The 27,729-nt window shown below is 46.2% G+C and overlaps 1 protein-coding gene across 17 annotated transcripts in view; it reads right to left on the reverse strand.

Moving 5' to 3' along the window:
* Positions 1-27,729, reverse strand: part of FBRSL1 (fibrosin like 1) — a 546,044-nt gene that overhangs the window by 27,282 nt on the left and 491,033 nt on the right. The window lies entirely within an intron of this gene.

Raw genomic sequence — 27,729 nt, forward strand, 5'->3', positions numbered from 1 at the left:
ATTAATGATAACCCCACCTGGCTTCTAGGGAGGAGGCTACCTGGGATCTTCATGTACCAAAGGATGGGACAGTTCTGCAGTGAAGCTGTGACATTGCCGTTCCCTGGCCACACATTTGTGTGGAAGAACAGAACAGAGAAGGCTGGAAAAATCCAGTCACAAGTGCAGTGAGCACCCAAGTGTAGTCCTGCTCACCCTAAGTATTGCACACACCTGTGTGCACGGCATGTCAAAACTATCACGAATGCTGCTACCTTGCAAAACACACCTAATGTGAGAGTTCCATATGGAATTACTCCTTCTATGATGCCAAGTATTTCCTTTTTTCCAAATTAAGTTAAACAAAGCAGACCAAAGGGTTAAAAGGCTGGAAAGGAAAAAGGGAAAAGGGAGGAAAGGAGAGATATTTCAGACCAAGCAGTATGCAAAAGGTCACAGACAACCAAAAGGACCAACACGAACGTGATTCAACTCCCACTGTAACTCCCTTTTCGACATAATCTATGTATCCTTGAGTGCACACATACCCACAATTAGAAGAAAAGCTGTTCATGGGTTACGAGAACTAGTGTTGTCCATGTGTTTCTCATGCACACAGCCCACTTCTGACTGACTTTCAGGATACACGCTTTTATCATCCAGCAGAACGTGTTGGGGGCTGCTGGCATTTGGCTGGCTTGCAGACACGCAAGAGATGCTACCTACGCTCATTAACACGCTTCTAACACCCTCATGAACAAATTCCACCTTTGAGATTTTCCCGTCTCATCAAAGGACTGAGCCAGTTCCTGATGTAGGAGGTGTGGAAATACACAACACACACCGCGAGCTAATTCTGGCCATGCAGACGCTCTAACCAGGCGTTTGTGAACGCAGCCTATGCGAGGCCAGAGCCCTCACTGCCGCAGCTTTGATGACTTAAGAACCACCATGCCGGCATTAGATGAGAGGAGGACAGTGATGAATCAAAGCCTGTAGCACGCAGGCTCACTTTCTGTACAGAAAATGCCCACACGGTGATGGCATCTCCTTCCTTGAGATAAAAGGCAGCTCCCCACACTGCTTCTGGCTCTGCTTGCACTCTCACCATTGCACCATTTCCTTCATCAATCAATCACTACATATATATAAATTCAGAATGTGAAAAGAGAACGAATGGAAACATATGAGCTACATTTATCAGTTGAAGATGTCTGAGGACTTGTGGCCTCAAACCCACAAATTACAGGAACAGAATCCTTTCCAAACACCAGTGCTTGGGCTGGCAGCAAGTACGATCATCCCTGTACTTTCCAGCACCTCGTACATCTTCACAGGTTTGACACAAAGCCTGGAGGTCCTAAATTATTCCCTGCAACAAATGGAAGGCTAGCTCTCATTTCAGTGAGTTTCTTTTCCAAATATGAGTTCATGCATCACAGGTACCCTGGTTTTGAGATGTAACTAGACTTGGTTCCAATGTTATTTAGACTGATAAAGAATTTATTTCTAAAATAAAATTCTCATCGCTCTTGTGCACCATTATTTTCTATAATGCCACCTATGTTTGTAAATTTTCCTCAGATTTCAGTACTAACAACTGAAAAATTCTCATTGACTAGTCAAGCCAGGGGTCCCCACACTGTGCATTTTGGAGGAAGTGTATTCACAGCTGTAGATCCCACAGTTTTTCAGGAGCTACCCACTAAAACAATTGGGTTTCATTCCTGACCATAGGTTTCCTGAGAGCCTATTAGCTCTTTCCATCCAACAGGCCTCCTCCTACAGAGTTAAACTTCATGTTGTGTAATTATAGGCAATGTAGACTGATGGCGTGTATTCAAAACACACTAGCACCACAAAAGTTAGTTGAGTAAAAAGTCAATTAGATCCAAAACAAACCAATAAAATCCCACATTAAAAGCAGCTGTTTGACCAGTTTTATGTACAACTATTGATTGCCTGTGGTTTCAGCATTAGTTCTCATTTGCAATTTTCTCAAAGCAAAAGCTCATGCTCCCTTGCTGACTGAACGGACCAGCCAGCCTGGTCAATTAGTTAGTACTAGGGGTACATGACTAATTTCTGCTGCCAACTTGCACCTCTCAGGTTGCAGTACTGAAATGTTTTTGTGTTTCATTCTTGACAACAATGAAAATACCAAGATGCTTTTTTTTTCCCCTCTGGAAAAGCTACAGGCAGGAGTGTCAGTATCTTCTCTCCTTTTGCAGCCACGCTGAGCAAAAGCAGAAGCACTGAGAAGGGAAAGATACGGTGTGAATCCAGGGGTGAGCATGGAGAAGCATGTGAGAGGCAGCAAAATCCACAGCCACCACATGGGAAGGACGGTGGGTGAATCCTGGTGTTTTGGTGACTCTGCGGTTTCCCCTTCGGATGACTGCGATGCAGTACAAGAGAGAGAAGCTGCTTCATGTGGCTGACTTGAGGGTGAACTGCAATGGGTGAAGGGAAGGGAAGCACAGGTGAACCAAGGCAGGACAAACCACGTAGAGAAATGACAGGAAGACAGGTATGCCAGGTGCTGGGACCTGCCTGATGTTTGAAAGTCAAACCTGAAAAGGAAACTTTTCTCACATCTGGGTGTTTCACTTAAGCCTCTGGTAAAATAGATTTGGACAAAATGGAAAGCAGATGCCCACATGGAAATACATCTCACCCATATGTCTCACTACTCTAGAAAAACACAAAAGGCACTTCTAAGCATAGACTTAAGACCCTTCACTTCAGCTACCTCCACAGAGTGCCATCCCTGACTTACTTGCACTCTGACATTTAAGAACATACACATGTCCTGGTTTCTTTCTTTCCTTTCACACTCTTCTACTAACACCTACTTCTGCCTGTTCAGTGCCTGTTCCCCATGCCCAGTCACTAGCTAACCATATTCCAGAGGTCTCCAAAAACCTGACAATTTCAAGGCCATTCTCCCTGTGCAACCAAAGAAACAATGAATTTTGAAGGCTATAATTATCTGGTTTCTTAGGTACTTAACAAGATCCTTATCGTGACACCTATCACAAAAATCTCCAATTCAAGACTTTCTTCTCCATTCACATGAAAGTCTCTGAGCTACCTTCCCAGAAAGTTAATTTTAACAATTTTAATGAGAGATGTTGCCCGTTCTCATCAGGATCTCAAACTCTGCAGTTTCTCTGTAGGATGCTTGAATGTCCCTCCTAAGGGAACTACACCCTTGTATGCCCAAATTCCTTCCAATCGACCAGGCTGACTGCTGGACACATATGGAAATATCCCAAGGAAAGAAATTGAGTATTCCCTTTTGTGCAAGCTGGATCAGGTTTCATCACGATTCTTTCAGAAATTTCTGTACTTCAGCTCCTAATCTAGCCCTTCTGAGCAGATGGACCCACGGAGCTGAGCACAACTGCCCCGACAAAAGCACAGACCCACCAGACAACACCACAACGTTCTAGAGGCAAAAACGTGTTTATTTTTACCAAGTCCTAGAGTAATTTTCATGCTTAATGATAACAGGCTGAGCCAATTTTCCTAAGACTTGACAGTCAGCTCCAATAATTCAACCTTAATTAAACCTGAACGCATGTCAGTTCAGCTCGTCCCTTCACAGGAAATCTGACATTTGCAATGATTCATGTTTCATCCATTCTATGGGAAGGCTGGATCACATCTGCCATCCTCCACCATGCAGAGCGCTACCCCTTTTCAGCATGCCAAGTTTGCTTCTTTTCTAACCAAACACTTCGGACTTCTTCCATTGAGAGGTTTTCTTAAATGAACAGACAGTGAAACATGTCTTGATCTCATAGGGATGAATGATGACTGAGTGTGAGAGACAGGGAAGAAAGGGCTGAAACTGCTCTAACAAGAAAAACAACAGCCTGGGATTAGTAATTCTTGCCTCCTTGATCAACTAATTTGTCATTTGGAGTGTTGCAAAAATTTCAACCTCCCTGTGTCTTGGTCTACATCCCATTCCAATTTAACCTGGTAAAGATGAAAACTTCTAACAACTTTTAAAAGCACAGAGAGCTTTAGCTACTGCTGCCGTAAATCCGTAGAAACAAGAGGTGAAGTTTAAGGGAAACCCCAAAGTCAACGACAGTTGAATTTGCTGCAAAAAGTGTGTTTCAGAAGGAGTTACCTGAACCTGAAGACCATCAGCATGGATCCAATATGAAACTTCAGTGAATTCAAAATCTGTGATTGGAATAAACGTGCACTGCCCATCCCCATGGCTGCACAGGGTGACATGCTGGCCAGTGTGTAACTACACAGAGCTGCAGGCTAAATACAATACAGAAAGTCCCAGACGCAAATTAAACCTTTCTGTTACAGGAATTTGCTTTCAAGCTGATTAAGAGTAGCTCAAGTGCAAGGGATTAAACATGTAAAGGCTGCTTTGAGAACTCCAATAAGCAGTTACTGTGTTATACAAACAGTACTTAGGGCAACAGCAGTTCCAGCCCTGCCTCTTGCTCTTTGCAAGCTGCTGGTTGCTGCTGAAAGGGGACTGTCAACACACATACAATGTGATTGGAAATAATCTGATCTTGCTTGCACGCCCTTCCTTTGTCTCTCGAAAAAAAGAAAAGTGGAGTCATTCAGACGTCTTTCTGCAGTCTCCCTCGTTGTATTCAAACAGCAAGGGTGATGGGGTGACGTGAGAAAGAAATTCCTCTCCTACATCCATCAATGACATCTTTACCAATGGCAATTTCCCAAGAAACACAACAAGCACCATCTGCAGCCTATCTATCCACCCTGTACACATCCTTGGAAACAGACATAAGCCAGGCTGGCTATGATGAACCCTGCTCCATATTATAATTCCAGCAAGAAACGCTGCAAAATCACCACCACAGGAATTACAGGGACATATGTGGCAAGAAGCTGAGTGTTTCAGAGTTGGTTGATGAGTCCCAGAGACGAGTTTTGAACCATCAGCACAGGGAATGAGTACAGGAGAGCATGATTTTACAGGAGTAGGTCAAAACAAAGAAATAACTGAAGGGGAGTATTCAATGAACTCCAGCAACCTTTCTTTTTTAATTGAGCTTTTAGAATGCCATATGACGTATTGTGGATACACAACACATATAAGCACAAGAGAGAATAAAGCATTTTGCATTGGCAATGATAGCACTGACACTGGCAGAGTGCTTACAAGTGAAAATCAATATTTAAGTGCTAATTCTTTATCCTGAGCTGGCTTTTCCTTTTATATGGATGGCTTTTTCATTGTGTTTTAAAAGGGTAGCACTATTTAAGACATTAGACAATTAGCTTGCTCTGTAAAGGGAAGGCAAGCAGAGCTACAACACAGAAGCTATCCAACATACAGGGCACCAAGTTCCTCCACCCATTTTAATGCAGATCAGCTTAAGCTAAGGAATAAAGACTTGGGACTCGCACATAAAACCACTGTCTGGAAGGCTCCACGGTGTGTAACGTGAACCATTTTTAACGTTATCGCAAAGTAAAGGCCAAATTTCCATCATGACAGCGGCGTACCGCACTCGTTAGGTCACGTCAAAAAATGTTCTTTCGTGACACAGGCTCCTCAGAACATCACAGGCCTCTGGTGGATTTTCCACAAATAACAGCAGTGTTTCTCACAGAGGAAAGCAAGTCGGGTATAAGCACAACCCTCACGCCTGGCTCTGAACCCGCACTGGTGTGTTGGGGAGCCGGTCTGCGCTCCTGGTGCGTCTCCCCCAGCCTGTCCCCCGTGACCCAGCGCCATGGTGGCTTTCGGTGGGAAGCTCCTTCTGCAGCCCAGTCTGGATTCGGCCCCTATCACTCAGTTCATTTATACAGAGCTGTCTGTCAAGTCAAATTGTCTCGCTGCAATCTGAAACACCCTCCGAACAGCTGCCACTATCAATTACTCTCCCAGACAGCCTTGACTATCAGGAAGAGAACTGGAGCGAGCACTTGCCAGTTTTAATAAACTGTGTTGCCCAAGTCATTTAACCTGCTAGATTGCTGTACGCTGGGGCTGTAACAAGCCTTCAGCTTTTCAACCTAGAAGAAAGCAACAGTGGCAAAAAGCTGTCAGCTTGGTCCTCAGAATTAACTTCCAAGGGTGCCTCCCCCCCGCCCCTTTCTGAAGCACCCAAGTTTAAAAGCAAAATATCTTCAAGTCATTTTCATAATGTCATGACAAGGAAAGCATCTCACATTTTTAACACAAAGCCAGCGACTCCCGAGAGTGATGGGTTGATGTGCTCCACGATTTTCACGTGAGGAGCACACCGGAGCAGAATCAGCTCCTCTCTCCTCTTACACCCGCATGGACACGTCCCTGGGCCCTCCCCAGCGCTGGGTCTGTCTATCGGTCACCACCCCCCAGAGATGCTGATGCAGCCGACGGCTTCAGGATGCCCCGACTACCTCCAAGACTCCGCACCCACCACTCCAGCCCGGTTCCTTACACTCTCAGTATGGTTGCAGATTCTCACTCAACTGAAAACTCAAGCATGGCAAATTTAGATTTACTCCAGTGCTTTCAGGACCAGTAAGAGAGATTTCCTAAATAAACATTTATTTAAAATTAAAACACTTCCATCCAGATCAGTGTTTGCAGTTTGTGGCTCACATACATACCAAGATGTCTGTGAATGTTAATCAAAAAGGTCTATTGTCATTAGGATTAATTTGCCACATAGGAATCTGCACTTCCACTAGAAAGCTAATTGGACTCTGCAAATCAAAAAGAAGATTTGAAACCACTATGCTAAATGTTTTCCTTAGCCAGCTACGTAGTTAAGAGTCTTTGTTGAGAAAGCTTGCAGCACAGAAGGATTTCATCCCCTCCCCTAGAAACTGAGAGCAACAAGCATTAAGACCTATGGACTTGACGCTGATTTGCTGCTTTATGGTTCTTTAATGGGATGTTTTATTCCTCGAGATTTGGGAGCTTTCCATGCTCTATCCAGGCATGTTAGCTGTAAGCATGCATGACGACACTCCAAAGCTGCAGGAGTTGAATGAAAATGGGTGCCAAACACAAGGATTGGGGCCAGAGCATAAAGAAGGAGGATCACCATTCAAATCCCCCCGAAGTCAGTCACACTGCATTTTCCTAGCAATGCTGCTTCTGGCAACATTTCAATGCAAAGCTGAAACTAGATTTGCAGCTAAAGCACCTACTGTGGATGCTGGCGTTGTAATGAGATTGAAAGTTTCATACATGCTTTTAATCTAGGGCTATAATGGTGGATGAAACGCTGCAGGGTTAAATCTCTTCAGCGCTGCTCCTAAGCAGATGCCAGATGCCTAAAAACCAGTGACGTAGGAGCCACTCCAGTGCCCTGGCCACCAAACATTACTAAAGCTTCTTGTAGTTACGTCCTAAAGGTGTTTTTGTCTTCAATTGTTCTGTTTTTTTTTAATATGTGATGGCATATTGTACACCTAATGAGTAAGTGACAGACAAGCAGTAAGGTAAATAAGCTATTAGAAAGACATCCCCCCAACATGAAAGGGAGCACGAATACTCTACTCCAGATGTAAGCTTTTAAACAGACAAAACTGCTATATACCAAGGAATCTTACAATTTTAATTAGTCAAACAAGGGCAAATAATAAACCATCAACTACTACATTACAGGAGAAAATGTACTACTTTTGCTGTTTGAAATCCGTATCGATTCCCATCTAGCCTGCGCGTGAGTTATTAATCACTCCAATTAAATCATGAACACAGGTCTTTATGCTGAAATTGAACCCCCACCAATAGATCAATAACTCAAACCTCCAAGAGCAATTACTGCTCAGCATAATAGAGCAGCTTGTTACTGAGAGCTCCATGCAGACCACAATTCTCTCTGTCACATCTTTCACAGGCAGTGCAAACAAACCGTCGAAAAAAAAGATTTTATAACTATTATTTTCAAAATAAACAGACATCTGCTTAGAGTTACCTAATCTCTCTCACATCACAGAGGCAGATCTGCCAAGGTCACATTGGAGACATGATTACATTTTTTCACAATTTGTTATTCTAGCAAAGCCCTGATAAGATTGAACTATTGAAGTTCACACTCTGGTTTAATTTCAAGAGGTTAAATGCCAAATCCTTTTCTTATTGCTACACGGAAGGGATCTGCCAGGCTGCATAATACCCTGTGTGGGCTAAGACAACAATTTTGTTTCATCCGGAGTCTTATGAAGGTTTTGATTTTTTTTTTTTAAATGACATCAGAGAACTCCAAACTCCCAAAGAATCATTTAAAGTAAAATCAGAAAGTGAGACTGTTCCGAAGGAGTGCGAATGACCTTTCAGACCTTCCAGCCTGGAGAAGTTAAGTCAATGGCTGGCTGAGAAAGCACACTCACTAACCAAAACCAGAAAAGGGCAAGAAAGAACATTCTTAAACACCAGATCATCTCTGCTGGGAACAGGAGACGATTACCCGAACCAGCCAAGCGAACGCAGGGTCACAGAAATTCCCATCTCTGCCTTGGAAGATAACTGATGCTTGTCCTGATGGAAGGAAAAGAGGACGTGCCCGCGCTCAGGCTCTCCGAGTGCCGCTGTGCTGCCTAGCTCCTATGTCCTCTCCAGGTCAGAGCCGTATTTCTGCACACATCCTCGCTTCTGATCTGCTGGCCCCTTCAAGCAGGCCCCTGAGCACCATCCATCATCCTTCATTAAGGAAGCTATTGGCAGCCAATTAAGTGGTGATGGACCCGCCCCACTGAAGCTAATCAAGACGAGTTCATACCCTACCCTTCAGGCCGCAGGCACTGACTCCTGTCTACGACGGGTCACATTACTGCTTCCTGCCCTCGCTGGCTCACTGTTGGGTATGTCGAAACAGCCTGGGCCAAGGCTCAGCATACGCATGGAAAAAAAATGACACCAAATCAGGCAATGCAAGAAAACAAGCAGGCAGAGGGGCAGCGCCAATGCTGGGTTCTCACCATGGCTTTCCACTGCCAGCCACACAAGTGGCTTTTACAAACGGGAGGGAGAGCTTGAAAGCATCTGTGATGGACCTGGCCTCCTCAGTTCCAAGCATAAAGCAAGGAAGGCCACCAAACTTCAGCTAACATCACCAAGAGCGAACAGTGTTTCAGCTGAAGGCTACTGCAGGTTCTCCTAGAGGCAGATTCTGTTTCATGGAAATAACGGGGGCATCAAGCCAGCCGTGCAGCCCAGGAAGCTGGTGAACATCATCTACAGGAGCAGGTGAGAGGGATGTGCAGGAAACACGGCTGCAAAGTGAGCTTGTGGCTCTGGTGTAGAGGCCTGAAGATGCCATGGAAGGAAGCTCACCTGTAGAGCTGTGCTAAAGCTAAGGAGCCACAAAACCTGCCCATTCCCCACATGCTTTGTGTCTGCCAGACCCACTGTTTCAGCACATCATACCTTATTTAGGAGGCTCTGTGTTAAACTCTGCCATTTAAATTTTCAGGGATAACAAAGACAGCAGTAATCATTTCTAATGCATGTAAGTCTGCAGCAGTCTTTGCTAGATGTCAGCAGACTGCAGAAAAGGACCCATTGTGCCTGTGTGCAATCAGTATTTGAAGTGCCAAAGCTGCTTTTCTGGCCCAGGAAAGTCAGAACTGAAAGATATAAAAAGGTTGCAAACAGAACTGTTTAGAAACCATCACAGTAACTTGACTAACTTGCACACCCGATGTTATGGCCGGAGTTGTAAGAATGGGAAGTTCTGCTGCAAGGTGACTTGGTCTCTGCTGAACAGGAACTGGAAGGAGTAATTGACCATGCACAAATCAGCAAAATCCCATCTTACTTATTTGTTAAGTCCAGCCCTCATAGTTCAGTAACTGCTGTCACATTAGTGCTAATATGCTTATAATTTGGGAAAACAACGCTTGAGATTCAGTGCTTGCCAAGTGGGGCCATCGCTTTCCAAGCAGCAGCTCCCCATACCCTGCAGCCTTCCACTGCCCTCCCTCCCTACTCCCAGGCTCAAGGAAGCATCTTCCAGGCATATCCTTCCCTTAGATTTAGTAGCAGCACATTACTACTCTAAAACAACACATTTAGCTGTTACCAAATTGCCTCCACTCCGCTGGCAGTTATGCAGTAGTACCTCTTTCCATTAACTTCGTTGAGGATCTAGGGTCAAGACAAAGAAAAACTGGAAGAGATTTTCCTGCAAGCACAGGAGCAATAAGGTCTCCCACCTCACTCCTATTTGCATGGTCAAAATCCAGCTCTAAAGCTGCTGTAATGGCATCTTAAGAAAAATTGAGATACTGAAATTAACAGACTGAATACATTCGACAACATTTCAAGTTGCATCATGGATAATTAAAATATTTAAGGGACAAGCTGCAAGTTGTTAACCAGGGAACATTTACTTGAATGGTGTGTGCCCTTTGGATTTGGTCCCTATGGCAACCAAATACTCACTCCAAAAGGATGCACTGGAAGAAGCATGTCAGGAGCTGCCTCAACGTTTTAATTCACAGAGTGAGCAATGAATAAATACAGCTACCGACAAGCACAGCACAGGCAAAAAAAGGTTTGTAAACAGCATTAGGAAGCCACAGATGGCCTTTTGCTTTTTAAGACTGAAAAAATCCACTCTTCCTTTAAACACACCCACTACAAAGACAAAGAAAAGTGGACTGTTGCACATGGGGTGCTGAATCACATGTATTAGCTACTGGTAATAAAAGTTTTACGACAGAGGAACTTTTCTTGAGTTTCTAACTTCTCAGTCCTTGAGAAACTGTGATTGTGTTTCCACTCCCCATATTGGAAGATGTTGCATCAAAACCTGTGGAAAAACCTTTTCCGTCTCACCTGGCTCAACAGGGGACAAACTTCCAGACTGCAACAGCATGTGAAGTTCAGCTTCCCAGCGTGCTCAAGAAGGAAAATGTGAGGGAGGGTTGGCTTTTCCTTCAAAAGAGGAAGAGTGGCTTGGTATGCCATAGGGAAAAGAAAAAGAGTACTTCACTGCACTGCAGAAGGTAAACTCCTTCAGCATGATCTCAGAGAGTGTGAAATGCAGCTGCAAAGCTCCTTCCAGCACTCTCCTCTGATGAAGTGTGAATTCTTCAACGGGCAGTAGAAATTTTGGAAATACTTTGGTGCCAGATATTCTTGAGGATAATTTAAGATCTGGCATCTAATAAGATCTAACAGAGGAACATTGTATTGTGCATTGCAATGGAATCACACCTTACTAATGAAAAGGTACTCTTGAATTTCTTCTTGCATGAGGGTTGATGGCTGTGGAAAGAAATCTTACAAGGCTGGAGGGTGCTGGTGGTGCAAGGCTGCATGGACTGCTGCGATGCCAGCCTGAATGTGCAAAGCCTGAAACAACAACTCAAGACCTGCAAACCCACATGCTTGCTCTACACTCCTCTTCCCGCTGACTCCTTGGAGTCCCTTTACATCCCCTGTAGTGGCCCTGCAATGACTGTTACGCGTAAGCACAACAATTTCGACAAGGCTGTTGGATGGAAGCGGTACCTTCAGCTGCAGGTTGTCAAGGCCATGGAAGACACCTGTGATGCAGACATGCACGAGGACTATTCACTGCAGTGAGGGAGAGCCGTTAGTAGGCCATTCACTGCCCTACTAACCGATGTATTTGGCTTCCTTGGTGCTGGGGTGTGCTAGGAGCCCCAGCAGCACACAGCACTGTCCTCTCCCGCCTCCCAGGCAAAGCCACAACTCACAATCCCCACATTACCCTCCGAGCTGGAACCGGGAAGGCGCTGCCACAGTACTAACCTCCATCTTAGGCAGCAAACAAGCACAGACTCAGACATCTGTAAGGATAATCACAGGAATTATTTCAGACAAAACTGCTGCACATTTTTATTTCAGTATTGGGTGAAAGAAAGAGACAAGTATCTGGGCTTAGCCTGCAGATACTTTTCCAAGACAGTAATTGCTGCATAATTCATATTCTTGTTTTCACATGTTTGCCATGTGTACCAACAATCCTATTGAACTCACTGTAAGTTTTTCCTTCAAGTCCTTTCTATGTCACCATTTTTCCAAACAGCAGAAACACAAACAAGCAGAAGCCCAGTGCTAAGCAGCAACTTGGGTTTGGCAAATTCCTGTAATTCCAGATTCTTGCACATTAGATCGGGAAAGTGGGGTTCAAGCTGATTCTTCAGAGTTTCCACTCCACATTAGCACAGCAGACAACATCTTTCACTCATTATATCTGTATTTCCCTGCAAGCAGTTCTCTGTGAAGTCGGAATTGAGCCTTCATATCTCTACCCAGAGCCACCTGCTCCCCATCAACTCCAGATCACACAAGCTGGAGGAGTGCTGCCCTCTACACAAGGCAGGGCTCATAAATAGTAAGTATTTGCAACTGATAGGAAATCTCAGCACAGTTAGAAGCAATTTACAGCTTCCGCACCAAAAAGGCTCACGAAGAGAGTGGTAGCGACAATGCAGGTCCTCAACTCAGTCTTCCAGCAATGGTTTGAGGCACCTTTACTCATATTAAACTAACTGGAGATTACATACTAGATCCTTGCAGGGATGGGATTCTTTCTTTTAAGAAATGCATTTGTTCTAATGGACCCCAAACGGTTAATCAAGCCCATGATTACAAATGAAATGTCTCATCTCTCAATGGGCAGAATCCAAGTTCTGGTGCCACTGGTTTTGTTTTTGAGGACACAATATGGTTTTGTTTTTGAGGACAACACTTCAAACTGCCAGCGGTTAGTTTCAGGGAACCACCTCCTCCCACATTAACATATTCATTTGCAAAATCTGTCACATATGTTGCGTGCAAACTGGCTGAGAGTTTGATTCAGCTCTGACAGCATGACAGCCTCTAGCCCAAATATCTGAAAGTAATAAAATCCACACCATCCTCCTGATTCCTCATGCTAACAGTGAATTGACTTATATTCACTTTGCACTATCAATAGTGGAGAACCTACACAGATACATAAGCGCAGTTACAGACAAAATGTAAGGGGCATCAGTTTCTAACAGGTCTCAGTTCCCTTGGCTTGAAGTAAGGATACTAATCCTAAATCTAGCATTCTGCCTTTCCACTAATTTTCTGCCATAACCAGAAGACAAATGGCAAACCCTGTACAGCTCTCAGATGCAACTGTAACAGCCCCACAGATGAAGCTGGAGGCCCCAGGTCCCTTATGCCAGACCAATGCAGGACTGGGACACTGCATTGCAGAAGAGAGCAAACCTGTCCGGCTGGGCTGCTGTGCATGTAACACCGTGCAGCATCCTCATCCCTCTGCCCTGCCTTCTTACCTTCCCAGCCATATCCATTTTGGTCGTCTTGGGTATCTACCCAAATTGCAACAGCATCTCTTCATCTTACACAGTGGCATGTGCTTGTTCCCAGAAGATGGGAAACGGTAACACTGGTCCATGCTGGGTTTTTGGGACCTCACAGTGGGATAACTGTCACGTGAAAAACGCAAACAATAGTGGTTTTCTTACAAGCCATGCTCATGGCTAATGGGAATGACCGGACTATCACACCCTACTTTATGATCACTCCACAAACAGAAATGAGGCCGGGAAGGACAGAGCACACATTATTTCATATAGAGACATGGGAAGCAAGGAAAATTATGGAATAACCCCTTGCACACAGTAGGTGTTTCTGTGCTTTTAAAAAACGTCTCCCCAGCCCTTTGTTGTGCAGGCAGGCTGGCTCGGAGCTGGGCTGTTCCCCAGACCCTGCGCTCCCCAGAGCTGTCAGGCTGCTGGAGGCTTGGAGCAGCGGCTCTAAATGAGCACAGTTCTTTCCATTAATTCATTAAAACCAAAGCCAGATTTCCCCCATGCTAGGTGTCCCATGTTTCTGGGAAATCCCAGCCTCTTCTAAGGCCAAACACAACCTAGAGTGGCAGGGATATTCCCCATCACGAAAGGAGGAAAAAGGCACGGAGGGAGCAGTCGTCCTCTCTGATGCCACACCGCATCTCCAGGGACTAAAGCTTTGCTGCAGCCACAAGATAAATCCACCTTCTCCCCCTCTTCCCATAGCAGCACAGAGCAACTCCCCTGTTACCAGCACTGGATGCCGGTAAAGGTCTCCCTCTTCTTCCTGTTGTAAGGAATTTCCCACCCCTTCATTTTATAAATTACCAGAACAGGCATTTAAATGTTCAAGAGTAATCTGAACAGAGTATTCATGCCTTGGGCATTTTTATGCTCTACAAGGAGAAACAAAAGGGCCTCATTTATACCTCCCTACAGCATTCCCTGTTCCTGCTCATCCCTTGTGAATCTCCAAAGGCAAACTCTCAGCGGCTCAAGGCTCCCGCACTGCCCCAGCCCTCCCTTCTCCCTTTTTAAGAGCAAGATGGGCTTCGAAAGCAAACCTCGTTGGCTGACAGAACAGGTGGTGGGAATCCTTTAAAGGAGAGAAAAATAATTTGTAACTAATAAAAAGAGAAGAAAATTCTGATTCCCGCGGTTTTATTAAGCACCTGCGGAGTCACTCGGATGGCAGGCACACCTGCTGCTCCTGTGTGCTTCGGTGGCTCCCTCGGTGCCCCAGCACCGGAGCTGCGGGACACAGAGAATAAACTGCCCCCATGCCCCTGCACCCTCCGCCTCCCGGGATGCCAAGGGGTGGGCTGGCTCTGCCTGCTTTTTGGGGGATTTTAGGAACACTGTTATCAGTCCCAGAGCCTGATGGGCCAGGCTAGGGGCTGAGCCTGTCTTCTGCCTGGATTTTGAGATCTAGCTTTACAACACCAGCAGAAGCCTCTATCTTCTCCAACATACAGAAACCATCCAATATTTGAACGAAGTTTTGTGCTAGATCAAAAAGCCGGACCTGCAGAACCATCCCTGGGGCTTTGCTTTTATTCTTTAACAAAACCCTCCTCTACAATAACTTTCCGATCCTCAGTCTCGGAGAGAAACATCATAATATATTGAGGCTAACGATATACTTTAATCTCTTGCGTTATAATTGACATGTAAAAAAGCCTAACTAGGAAAGGACCCCCAGGGCACGACTGGCAAAAGCTGGGTTTGCTGTGTGGTACTTTGAGACAGCAGCTCTCCTAGAAGGTAGGGAAAGAACTGCAGCCCTGGGACAGCAGCTCACTCCCCACCTCCCCTCTCCAGCTGTGCTGTCCGCCTTTCTTCTTCCCTTATTGTCAAAACTGAAGAAGGGAGAGGTGACAAGCTGGAAAGGCATGGCCAAGACTCAAGAGCGAGAATTCAAAGCACCCCTGCCGTGCTCCAAAGTGCTGTTATGGCTGCTCCCTGTGTGCAGGGAATTAGGATATGGTCCCCAATGCAGCTACGAGCAAAGGAGGCAGAGGAATAGATGTGCTTTCTGCGGAGACCTCAGGTACTGCTCCTTTTCTGTATTAGTTGGCAAGCACAAGGTACAGAAACATCCATGGAGAAGCACAAATGCTGGAGTCCAGGTTTATCTAGATGTGATCTAAGGGGTGCTTTGCTATGATGTGGCCAATGCAGTTGTTTGTTCAAGAGTTAAATGGGAGGGGTATTTCTTCCTATGGAGGAGGACCAGGAAATTAAACCTGGACTTGACTCAGATCTCCCTCCTTTCTCATATGGGTTTCTCTCCACAAAGAGGGAGTTGTGGTAGGCTTGAATATTCTCCAAATGTGACTTCCCTTTCCTCCACAAGTAATTTAGAGAGAAAGAGGCCTGAAGTCCCTGCAGCCTTCTACAGCTATGCCACATTCTTGAGCTCTGGGCTTCTCCCCATTTCTTTGTTTCTCCATATCAATTTCATGTGTTCACAACCTGCACTGAAGTCATTTCAAGATGCATGTGATCACCCCTCCCCATGCACAGCAGCTGGTGATGTCTGCATGTATGTTTGGAGACGTGCTATCACCGAACAGTTTTTCAGCAGCCAGACCCGCAGCAGTGCCAGAAAGTCTATTTAATTTGTAAGTCTACAAAAACTAGCATATGCCTTTACAGAGCCTGAAACACCACTGCAGTATTTACACACCTTCCAAAGAACCACAGAAACATTTAGCACTATATAGTCAAGCTCTACGAGTCACATACCAGCACTGGCGTCCTGGAGAAGGACTGTGTCACAAACGGGTGCCCACCTCAATACCTTTGGGATATTCAGCATGTTGTGGCTGCGCTGAATTAGTTTTTGACCAGAAAAGAGAACACTTTCTTCAGTCACGCTGTAGAAATGTTTTCCTTACGGCCAAACTTCAGAAATATTCACCACCCTATATTGAGGCTGGTTTTTCTAAGAGCTAAGGATCATAAAGTAGCCACGTGTTTAAACAAGAGGTCATTATCCATCAACTCCAGGGTTCAGTTCAAGCTTCTAAGTAAAGAGCAATTTGAAAACAGAGCTGTTAAAGCACTAACAGTAGTTTAGAGTAGTTTAAGTTTCTGTTTCACTGATTTTTCTGGCTAAGATTCATAGAGCTATCAAATTAGCATCTGGATATCTTGTTGAGGGGAGTATAGTCAATAATCTCACAGGCCCATTTAGTTTCTCTTTACTGCTGCAATCATGCGACTTCATCGATACTCAGACCTGAAGGCAAAGGACACAAGGACAATGCCCTACAGCAGATGCCAAGCCCCTGTTTCGTGTGTCATACAGCACAGTCCTACAGATAAGATCTGAAAAGCAGCAAGCAGAAGGAACTGTTTCTATTCAAGATGCCAAAGGTCCCATATTAACTTACTGGTTCCTGACACAATTACACAAAGGGAGACTTTTCAGAGGTGCAAAGTCAGCAGGAGATTAAGCGAGGGTTTGACACAAATCTTTAACAGCCTTGTAACCACACAGTTCGCCTGCACCCTAACCTGGAAGCTTTTCAGGACCAACAGAAGTAGCAAACATCATCCATTTTTTAAACGAATGTGCTCCATTAACTCTTTGCAGAGAAATCTGCTCTACCCAATACCCAATTCCTCAGTCTCTCTAGCTTCATCTACCCAACATGGTGCAAAGAGAAGCTCCCCACACCCTTCCCTCCTCTCCCCCTCCTCCACTGCCGGACATGACGTCATTTTCAGCATCAGTTTGTGCTGCACTCAGCGCTCTGCGTCGCCAGACTGGTCAAACCCGCAGATGGAAGGAAAGACGCCTTTCCATCCCCACCTCTGGAAAGACACAGATGTGGTAGGAAAAGCCCTGCAAACTCCCCTTGTTCCCTTTGAAACCCGAGGAGAACAGATGAGCAGCACATTTGAAGTTAATTACAGCAAAACCTACTGCATTGTTCTCTCCTCCCCTTCCCTTTTCCCCTGACCCCCTCATCGCAGAGCTTTCACTGAAACCTCTGTGGCGTGTATATTTTCCTAAAGTTGCCGGGGCCAAAACGGTACAGCTGAGACATTCACAGAAGTCAAAGAAAGTGCAGAGCCAGGTTAGTGCACAGGGGTACAATAGTTCCTTAAGAGCGAGTGTCTCCCCCGCCGCCGGCCCCCTCCTCCCAAACCTTCCGTCTCTAATGAACCTTTGGTGTCTGTCCACAAAAAACAAACATCAATCAGGCAACAGGCTGTTCCTTTTCCCCTGTTGCTAGTCTGAAATAACAGTCATCCCCCGCTGGGCTGGGAACGCCACTTCCCTCTCCAGCACACATAGGGGATAATAAGGGGGAGGCGAAGGAGGGAGGAAAACCCGCTCCGAGGTGCCAGAATACACAGCGAGCCGTGCCTCTCGGAGCCAGAGAAAACTTGGGAACACAACAGCTTTTGATTCCTCCTGCCCCACGGGGCACGTTAATTATTTAATAGTTGGCTTGTGAATTGGTGGTGGTGGTAGGAAGAGGGTGGAAGGGAAATCAGGCTTTTCCCCCGCCGCCCCCCATCCCCTCCTTGCGCTGGCAGCAGTGTGTGTGTGCGCGAGGCCTCAGGCACGCCTGGGAGCCCGCTCCGAGCCGCGTCCTGCCTCCACCGCTCTCACAGGACCCTCTTGTTGGCTTGTGACCACAGCGGCTACAGACAGCACGGGGATGGCATCTGGATCAAATGAGTTACGGGGCAAAGAAACGCATCCTGTCTGCTCTGCGCTTGCGGGCTGATATTTTTCACGTATTATGACCGGGGGAAGGGCACTGCAGAGTTTATATTGGATTTCGACAGAGTTGGAAACAGAGCTGCAAATCAAACAGAGATCGGCTTATGATTTGCGACCAGGGCTTTCTAGGTGTCTGAAGCAACACTTTGGAAGGAGTGTGGGGAAAAGGAGAATGTAACGACATCTCATTTGGATGGAGAGGACGCACAGATGTTAGGAATATTTTTGATCAACAGCTTTCCTGGCACTGCTTGTGGTGGAATCCACAACCTTGATGGCTAGCTGAGTAAGAAAGTGCTGGCAAGCTCCTGTCTGCATGTAGGCAATTTGCAATGCTGCCAGTCAATATTTCAGTGAAAACAAAATTGCAGGGATCATATTAAAAGAGGGGAAAAGGGAAAATAAAACAAAACAAAAACCATCCTTCCCTTTTAAGAGAAACTGATATGACCTGATGGGAAAGACCCTCCCAGATCAAATAATCTCAAATAAATGCACTCTTTGTTTGTTTAAAATTAACACCCTGTGATGGGAGTCCTGCCGTGAGCACGGAAAGGCAAGCCCGCCAGCAGCAACAGAAGCAGACTCAGCAAGAAGTGGCTTTACCCGGGGACACCTGGGTGGCATGTTTAGTACAGGCCTGCAGGAAATGATGCAGAAAGAGGTTTATAGTTGTGTCCAGTTGGTGGAGGAAATGTATGCAGCAGGCACGGGTCTGAGCCAAAAACCTGGACCCAGTCCTCTTCAACTGTCAGAAGAAGAGGGGAAGGGATGGGAGGAAAGGAGAGCGTCTGCGGCAATATTTTCAAATTCGGGTCTGGATGTAGCCATGCTGGTCTCTTCTTAGTTTAAAACAATGGTATTCTTGGGCAGACAGCAAGCAGTGTAGCCCAGGCAGCATTTCTCACTGGACCAGTCTTGAGATGACTGACACAGGCTCTCAGGGGCATCTAAGTTCCTGGTACAGCTCACACCACCATTTGAAGTATCTTTAGAATGTCTCTGAATTACTCCCACCTGCATGGCCTGCAAAAGGGTGCTCTGCTGCTCACAACCACTGCAGTTAGGCCCTTTTCTGCCCTGGCCTCAGGACTAAACTTGGCTGACTACGCTGCCACCATCAGCGCGGAGTCCTTGGATGTCTGCTTAAGGCTGCTTTACAGCGTGTACTGCTGGAATGACATAAAGGGTCCAGAGACTGGCCTGTAATGCAAACATATTTCAGGCCAAAAGGTACATTATGCTCAGACAATTTGTTTGCTGATCCAATGAAAGGTATAAAATAATCTGCTCCACTTTGGTTATTAAATCGATCAGTACAGAATGTAATGGACATAGTCTAGTTGTTGGTTTCAGGTTTCTAGCTCAGTTTTAAAGACCGGTTCAATAATAAAAATAATGACAATGTTCATTATTGTATAAACATTCAATGTTCACACTGTAAATTTCCTCCTCCAGCCATTAAGCCTGTATTAAATAAGGTTGTCCCTGCAGAGCCTGCACTGTGAGCACCTCTCACTGTGCCCAGAGAAGGCCAGTCATGCAGGAAAGCAACTGGCTGGGGACAGCTTAGCTGTCTGGAAGCCAAATCACATAGTACTGAGAAAATTAAAATGTTAGCTGCTTCATCCAACAAGGCTGGCCCTTTTCTGCCACCCTGCTTTGTGGACAGCTTCCCAGGGAGCAGGCTCTGGCTTCGCTTTTGCAGTTTAACATTCAAGAGCCAATGCAGTCTGAGGTGGGTTTCCAAACCCCAATGTGATCTTTGGCGATGCTGCCTGGTCCTACACTTCCCAAGATGGCACAAGGACAAGGACTCATGGGCCCGAAGGGACAAACTCTTCTTGCATGGGTTTCATGCTGTGAGACAGGGAGCGTTCAGGAGACAGACCTCTCTCAATACTGGGTATGGAAATACAGAACAAACTAAGCAGACACCAGCAGCAGATGCAGGTTCAGAGATGTCTGCTTATTACCAAACCTCACTCCAGCTGAGACTTAAATAGCCTCCTTTATGCAAAATGGGAGAGGGAGCGGAATTGAAGGAAACTGGCAATTACACAATTTCATTTCCCTCCTAGCCCATTTGCTTTTCATCAGGTGGCTCTGCGCTCACATACAAAAGGCGCTTGTGAGCACTAAGTTAAGCACAAAGCCAGCTTGATACTTCCCTTTCACTGGGAGGAAGCCTCCGTGTGCTTTTCTGGATGCAGTGGCAAAGCACAGTGAACACGTTATTTTACATTATTTTGAAAGCACCAGGAGTGCCCGAGAAACAGGGACTTCCAGGCTGCACCCCTCCCAAACACGATGGTGCTCAGACCCACATGCTGGGGTCTCAGTTTAACCCCTGCGCTGGGAGTTATCTATATGGATCCATCTGTAATCTTCTTCCTCACCTTTAAAAAAAACCCCAAACCTCATTTTTTTCTAAAATCTCCACCCAAACTCTAGTGGCCTGACTGGCGAAGAACCCACCATCTCACAGTGCTAGAAGATTTACTTGGGTGCAATCAGGTTTTCCTGGCTTTGCTGCTCACCTTGCTGATACCTTTTAAGAATATATCTCCAACACACAAAAAGTTAATGTCCACTTCATTGGAGAGAGATCTGGAAGTCTGACTACTCCCTTACGGATAAGCCTTAAAGAATTTATTAGTGATGAAACCAATATGTTTCTTCAGAAACTTAATAGGGTTCCATAAAAATTACTTCAATAACTTTTAAAATTTAATGGCAAACGAGAACCTTTCCACAGGCTTTTTGAACTGTCCGACAGAATCCCATAGCGAGGATATAATTCTGCTATAAATTTTGCAGGACGGTTATAAAAAATATAGAAAGCTTTTAATTTCCTATTACCTCCTGCAAGACTTTGCCATCAATTTAAAGCAAATAAATGAACTAAAAGCACTGCAGTCACTTTTCTGTCCCAGCCATTTACAAGAAAATATTTACTGTTTGGAGAAAAACCCAACAAACTAGAACAAGCATCCTTTTCAGAACACAGACAGGCAAACACAAACACCATGCCAAGACCTGCTCTCTTATACTTTGGTGTAAACTCAAATAAATCTAGTGAAGTCAATGGAGTCAGTATGGCTTCACCTGGCTGAACCGAGCCCGGGAGCCAGGGCTGAGCGCACAGAGCAGAGCAGCAGAGATGGAAGGAAAGCCTCACGCTGCGAGTCCCCGGGCAGCTCGGCAACAACATTAACAGGCTCCACAGGGAACTGTGTTCAGCCCTTGTTAGCAGGAAGGATGGTCAGCGAAGCACGGAGGTGAGAGAAGCGGCGAGCACGTGTGTGCATGGTGCGGGCCGTTATTAAAGGAGAGAAGGGCAGGAACCCTGCGGGCTGAGTGCAAGCCCTGAACCTGGTCCGTCTTCCCCTCCCACGGGACAAGACCAGGGAGCTACATCACTTACAGCAGTGATTTCAAATGAAGCTAATACAAAAAAATACAGAAACACAGCATGAACTACTCCTGCTCGCCACACAGGCTGACTGGGACAGCGGGGTCCTGCTCATCAGCCCCGTCCCTGTCCCAGGAGGAAGGCCTCGGTCTCTGGGGGGGCGGCGAGAGGAGAGGGAGAAGCAGCGAGATGCTGCCAGCATCCTCTTTGCCTGTAGTCTTGCTGCTGGACGCTGGGGCCTCGATGGGACTTACAGACCCCTCCAGCCTCGCACACAAAAGAGTAACCAGATCCATTTGCAATTAAACAGCACGCCCTGGTCTCATTGATCACTCCCATTGATTGCCCAGAAGGAAACACAAGCCAACCTGGGGTCAGATCCAGCTCCCCCCTGCACCAGTCTCCTTACCCCCCACCGCCTCGTCAAATTACTTGTTGATCCTCAGGCTGTACCTGTGACCTGTCCCGAGCGCAGGGTTACCATGTCTGCAGGAGTCCCTAATGGGCTATTACACAGCACAGGACAGGTGCCCATCGGTATCTGTCAAACCGCTTCATCGGCACAGGGACACAGAGCACGGGGTGGAGAGCGGCACGGAAAGGGGCATCAGAGAGCTTACAAAGCACGAGCCCAGGCTTTGCACAGCCTGGCGCACACCTCCGGCACGGGTCAAGGGGGGCTGCAGAGAAGGAGGGCTCTCCTTCGTGAGGAGCAAGCCTGATTTCAATGGGGATGTGGTGGCCACGGTGTGCTCAGCCCTGTACTAGAGGTCCGGCCAGCTCCCCTCGCCCCGCACCGCAGCGCCCGTCATACAAATCAGGTTTATACCCTGCGTTTAATTTTCTAAGAAACTGAAGCTTTACAAAATCTGACATGAATAAAACATGTCTCTGAGGTATTTTAAAAGCAGAATCGAGAAGACCTGACAGCTCTGTGGGGGTTGCAACTGCTGCTGTTACCATCACCGCTGTACAGCATCCTTCGGTGCTGAGACACAACCTGCACCAGCACCCTCCAGTCAGGGACAGCAGCTGGACATGCCGCAGACGCTTACTGGCTTGGCCTTTGCTACTCAAGAAAACAGATAAGCAAACTATAAACAAGGAGTAAAAAGATGGTATCTTTCAATCAGCCTCTAAAAAGGCTCTAAAAGTATGGGCAATGTAAACTATTACATACATTCAGAAGGATTTTCTTTTTTTTTCTTTCTTTTTTTCCTGATTTACAGTTTGATGGTCCTTTTATCTACTTTCACATGAACTGAAAAAAGCTAGAATGTGCCTACTCAATCAATATGAGTTTGTGCTGGCCCATTCAGGATATATGCTATTTTGCTTTTATAGTTTATTTTAAATAAAAAGTATAATTAAAGAAAATAAACCACCCACTTCATAACATTTATACAACGAAGACTTTATTTATTTTATTTACATTTTGGTGGGCAAGGCACAGCATGCAGTTAGCTTTCCATGATACTTAACAAAGCCGCATTTGAAATTTAAAATCTTTAAGGAAATGAACAAATTCTGCAGAGGAAGGGCAGTTGAGCAAAGAGACTTCTTACATTACCCTAGGTAATTGTGCATATATGTGTTTCTGCGTGCCTCTCTCTATTCCAAAAACATATCCATGACTTGGATGCTTTAAATCAAAACGCAATTTCAGTCTGTAATACTCAAATAAATAATTAAACACGTTTTATCTCCTACAGTATTGCTCCTATTCATTCTAATCCCACTGACAGAAATGCAGCAACATACCCCACATCCTTAAAATAACATAACAAAACACAAGACACCAACCAGAAGGCCTGGAAATGTTTATAATTCAACTTTTCAACTCTCTTGGCTGCAGCCTGAAGCTACAAAGAGAGCTCTATGCTGGCTCACTCGAGGGAGACAACCCGGGAGACATCAGGGCAAACTGCACGGCAAACGGGGCGAGCAAAACCTGCCCGCGTGCACGAGGCAGCTCTAACTTTGGGAGGCGTACAGCACACAATTTGTGTTGAAGTTAATAAATTACCCACTTTTGCAGTCCAGCTGAGTTTTACAAAGTTAAACGGACAGTGTGGTTAAGGTGAATGGTCTCTCCTTCTTGTCCATCATATTTTCACAGAGAGCTGCTATGGGTAGGGATGGCTATATCCTGAACTACTAATAAATACATGTAACGTAGCTAACAGGGGAGACAGTGAGTACAGTCTCATTCCCAAACAGAAGGCTGAGAGCTTTCCGGAGCCCGCAAAATCAGAAAACTGCAGGAAGATTGGAAAACTGCACTTACTGCACTATTTTCTGAGTTTGGTTTTGTTTTGAAATGTGGCTAACTGGCTGTGACTGGGCTGATTATCTCGGTTACCCACACTGTTTGCAAATCAAAGTCCTCCTCCTTCTCAGGCCACTGTATAATTATATATATACATATGCAAGAAAGCTAATGCACTCATCCAGGCAGTGACAAAATTAGATAGGACTTTTCAAAAAGAGGATGCTGGGATGGGCTCACAGGCTGGATTTAGCAGTAGTTCAGGGTATCCAGTATTGCCAACCCCCCAAGCATTTACAAATCACAAACCGTCTTTAAAATGAGGTTAAAAACAAAGTATTTGGGCTTCTTTTTGACTACCTGCTGGCTTTGAAGCACAGAAGAATCAGAGTTCCAGGCTCTTCTCTGTAGCCAGGAAGACTAAAGTCTTGCTTAAAAAATGAAATTAAAGCTTAGATTTTTGTACTATCCTCTGAGGGCCAGGGTTTAATGAAAAACACAGAATATTGTAAGGCTGTGATAAAATCACAAGAGATGCAACATGGGGAGTAGAGCAGCTGCAGAGCATCCTGAGCACTATAAATTATAGCAATGTGGTTGCTATCTAAATAAATGCATTACTTATTTTATTTATTATTACAGATGCTGCTGTGATAGTTTTTGCATGCCTGTAATTATGGTGGACTCTTGTCCAGAGATTCAGCTGTAAATTATCATCCCCCTCAAGTTCACTGACTGTGCAGGTAATCACACACAAGACAGTGACCTCATGAAAATGTAACCAGAACCTGGGGATGAAACTGAGACCAAGAGATAGGATGTGTCTCTGCTTTTCCTGCATCTCAGACCCTGCTGTGGACCCCATGCAAGAAAACTGAAAAAATTTATGATATCTTTCCTGACCTCCATTCACGTAAAACACAGCTAATTGCCTGACCAGGCGCTGTGAGACTTGTTTGCCCTGTGTCTGTGCAGACCTCTTTGCGATGGAAAGCTCTACATCCCGGCACAGTGAGGCAGAGGCCCCGGAGGAGAGGTGAGCTTGGCAACAGGAGATGCTGTCCCAGCCCAGGCAGCGAGTCTCTGACCCAGACAATGGGGGGACAGGACCAGAGGCAGAGCAAAGCACACAAGCCGTACGGTGAGCACAGGAGACACCCGGCTCTCAATTCCCCTGTCAGCGCTCAGCAGCCATTAAGCTGTGCTGCTGCAAACCTGTGCCAAGCACATTATTTTGAGCTCAGCTGCGTTCAGGTTGTTTTCTGCTTCACCGGGCACTCACAGGTTCCTCCTGGAGAGCTGACTTGCTGCCCTCCCATCCTGCCAGTGCCCCTCCTTTCCCCTCTCACCCTATCTCACAGTAATAACCATCAGTTTTTAACAGCATGTCCTACACTGGAGGTTTTGTAGTTCCAGCTTTTAAAATGATTTAGTGTGACAGTTTAGTGCTGAATTAAGAAAAAAAAGCAGCAGCGGAGAGAAAAAGGAGAGACAGTCCCCTTAAGGCAACAGCATTATGGAGCAGTGATCTCAGAGGAACAAGGGTTCTCCTCTGGTTCAGATGTGCATGTCAGGGCTCAGTGTCATCCTTGAACAAGAAATCTCTCTTGCTGGCCCAAGGCACAGTTTTGTGGTCAAGAGGACAGAAAATAAAGGGAGGGAACTTCAAAGAACCATAAGCTGCATTAGCCCGCTAGGGCGGGCGGCTGCGGCGCATCCCATGGCTGACAATCACGACCTGCACACCGAGAAAGCTTGCCTCCCCTCCTGTCAGAGGGATAAGACACAGGCTGTGAGCTTTAGAGCTTTGAGGATGTGTACAGTTCGTGATGAAAGATAGCACTTCAAAGCCCTCCGTCTAGAAACCCAGGGAGAAGAGAGTGGAGGGTAAGCAATCTTTTTTTCCTGGGGGGTGCACATGTGGGGGAAGGATAAGTCTTATTTTCACTGTCATTTATTATTGCTGAGAAAATGAAGCCTTGCACTGTTTATGGAATCTCTCATTAAAAGGATCTCTTGATAAATTGCTTGATAAACATTAATTAATTAAGTCTCTCAGTGCACTTGGCTGACAAGCATTAGTCTTCATTTTGGAGGAAGGGGAAATTGAGGCAGGGAGCTCAGTGAGCCCCAACCAGCCCAGAGCAGAGCTGGGTCCCAGACAGACAGATTACACTGCTCCCTCTGTGTTCAGCTTGATTTTCATCCAAAGGTAGGAGAAACATACTTGGCTTCAACAAACGTCAAAGCCCTTGTCCTCTCGCTCCTGCCCAGTGCCCCCTGGGACTGCAGGGCAGACATGGCTGTGCAAGTCTGGCTCCTCCGTGGGCATCTCAGCTGATGCCCTGGGGGCTCCTGGACACCCCTTCCATCTTGCAGGCAGCACCTCCACACCCACAGACTGCCTGGGGTTAGGAATGGAGACACCTTAGCTGCTGCCCAGCCTCCGCTTACTCTGCGACAGAGATTTTCCTTGTTAGGGCCCTTGGCCAACACTAAAGCCATTTGGGAAACATCTATTTTAAGATGCCTATTTCACCCATACCCCAGCAGTGGCCCTGGCTTCAAACGCTGGGGACTCAGCAGGTCTCCTGGGCCACAGCTGCAAGATTATTGTGGTAGAAAAGGTACCACCTTTCCCCAGCTTTCCCTGGCGTACAGCAGGTCTGGAGCAAGGAGAGGTGGGAGAAGGCTCAACCACCTCCAGCCAGACCCATCAGGGAAGCCCACTGCAGGAGGGAGCCAGCAGCAGGAACGCAACCCTCAAGTCCTTAAAATACAAACTACCCTACCCCCATACACTTAAAAATATCACAGCAGGCAAGTGGAGGTCCTTCCAGCAGCCCAGGGGTGAACGTCCCTCTCACCTCACCAGACCGACAACGCATCTGCTCTCCCATCCATCACCATCACTCCCTCTGCCTCATCCACCCATGCGGAGACAGGGGGACGGATCCGGCTTTCGCCTACGCCTTCCCTGCCCTGCATGGCACTTGCCCTTCAGAAAAAGCAAAGAACTGGCTGGGAGATTCCTGGGAGAAAGGAGCTGCATGACAGAGCAAACAGAACTTTATTATTTGTTTATCGATTTATTCACCAGGAGGATGTAACAACCGGCTCCCGGCAGCAAATGCCCTTGTAACTCTGCGCTGCAGCGACAAGTTGGCTAAACAAACGCTTTTCTGCGTCAGAAAACAAAGACCTGTCAGCATAGCAGATAAGGGATTCTCTGCTCTTACTTTTAATTATTATTTCCTTACACAGAGGATTTAATCTCCTTTTCTCCTGGAAGCTCAAAGTGCCCCATTCAGCCTATTTCACAGCTGTGACTACCGAGGTCACTCCGGGTCAGGACACCTCTCTCTGCTGCATAATAGCGACCGGTCCCCGAAGTGGACATCTACGCCGTGCATCTGTTGTTGCAGATGACCTGGTGTCAAAAGGAGGAGCATCGCTGCCGTCGTGGCCCCGGCAGGGAGGGGGTGAAGACAAATGTTACCCAGAGAGCCCCAGACAAAAGACGCTGCTCCTCAGGCCTTTTGTGGAGCTGTGAAATATGGTCAAAGGTTACGTTTTACAGCTGTTCCAGCTTCAAATAAGCGAAACCCGTCTATCTTAATTGCACCGCTAAGCTGCTGATAAACTCAGATGCATACAACAAATACGCTGGGCCAAACACATCCCCAGGGAAAGTTTGTGGGAACAGAGGGAGTTGCACCAGACAATGAATCCACTTCATTGTGTTTTAAAAGCCTGGTTACCTTCAACAGAAGCTGCAGCATGGACGCTGCAGATTTACTAGTTCATATCTCTCCAAAAAGGCCGCAAGTGTTTACAAAAGAAGGGCATAGTGCAAATGCCCACGGGAGAGGACAAGCACGTGCCATGACGCGCGTGTGCCCATCAGGAAACCGTGTTGAACTAATCCCCTCCCCGCGCAGCCACCGTGGCTCCAGTCCTGGAGAACACGGGCCTTAAATCAATGCTCTTATCTCACAAAAGGAATTTAAGCGCAACGCTTTGAAAGTCACTTTCTCCCGGCCATATGGC

This window comes from Nyctibius grandis, chromosome 14 (assembly GCF_013368605.1).
Source record: "Nyctibius grandis isolate bNycGra1 chromosome 14, bNycGra1.pri, whole genome shotgun sequence".
In the NCBI taxonomy this organism is placed as follows: Eukaryota; Metazoa; Chordata; class Aves; order Nyctibiiformes; family Nyctibiidae; genus Nyctibius; species Nyctibius grandis.